The sequence below is a fragment of the Sceloporus undulatus genome, chromosome 1 (assembly GCF_019175285.1).
Source record: "Sceloporus undulatus isolate JIND9_A2432 ecotype Alabama chromosome 1, SceUnd_v1.1, whole genome shotgun sequence".
Taxonomy (NCBI): Eukaryota; Metazoa; Chordata; class Lepidosauria; order Squamata; family Phrynosomatidae; genus Sceloporus; species Sceloporus undulatus.
In genome coordinates, this window is record NC_056522.1 from 110,883,160 (window position 1) to 110,884,390 (window position 1,231).

A 1,231-nucleotide genomic window follows, 5' to 3' on the forward strand; every position below is an offset into this window, starting at 1 on the left:
GGATTTCCTGCATGGCAGGGGGTTGGACTGGATGGCCCTAGTGGTCTCTTCCAACTCTACGATTCTATGATTCTATGACCTCCAAAGTGACCCGAAGCAGCTTTATTTTGGCCAGTCTGTTTGGGCCCAATTGTAAGAAAACGTGATTACTTTTTTGACCGGTCTCCTCATGTTTATATGCTATTACCGCAAAAGCTGTTATGACTGCAATCCTCTATTGTACCTGGCGATAAACTCCAACAAGCATGGCATACCATGCAGCTGCGGACAAGTCTACATAGGGACTGCCAAATGCAGTGTGCAAACAAGAATCAAGGAACACGAGAGACATTGCAGACTGGGTCAGCCAGAAAAATCAGCAGTAGCAGAACATGCCACAAACCATCTTGGGCATAAAATACTGTTTGAAAACACTGAAATTCTGGACCATGCCAACCACTACCATGTCAGGATACCCAGGGAAGCCATTGAAATCCACAAACATCTGGATAATTTCAACAGGAAAGAAGAAACCCTTAAAGTAAACAAGGTTTGGTTACCAGTCCTGAAAGACAGTAAGATAAAGACTCAACAAAATGAGAAATCTCCCAGCAGACAATGAGCACTATCAAGCAGACATTAATCCTCTTGTGCAGACCCTCACACCCCGAGACCTGCCATTAGCAACAAACAATATACTTGCAAATCACTCCTGACTTTCCAGGTCACACAGGTCACAAGTCCTTTCCAGGCAAACATTCTCTGAAGATGATAGCCACAGATGCTGGCGAAACGTCAGGAAGAAACTCTTCTAGAACATGGCCACATAGCCCGAAAAACCCACAAAAAACGATGGATGCTGGCCATGAAAGTCTTCGACCTCACATGGCAGACATTATTTATAAGTGCACATGTATCCAGTGAAACTACAAGTGTCCACAGAGGTTCTGTTTCATATACACAGGTTTGCTTGCAGTAGTACGGTTTTTGGACATTTCGAAGCTATGAAGAAACATTTTTCCCATTTTTTTTCAGGAAAAAAACCAAATTGGGTAGAAAAAAATTAAAAATATGGCTTTACAAATTGAAAATCATTGTTACTTTCAGAATTTAAATTTTATATGCATAATGAAATAAGTAGACAGTTTTGTTTGACAAAAGTATCGTGTCTACTATATTAAAAGTATAGATCAGTTATATCAGGGGTAGGCAACCTTTTTGGGCTGGGGGCCGGGTTGCTATCCCTCAGGCG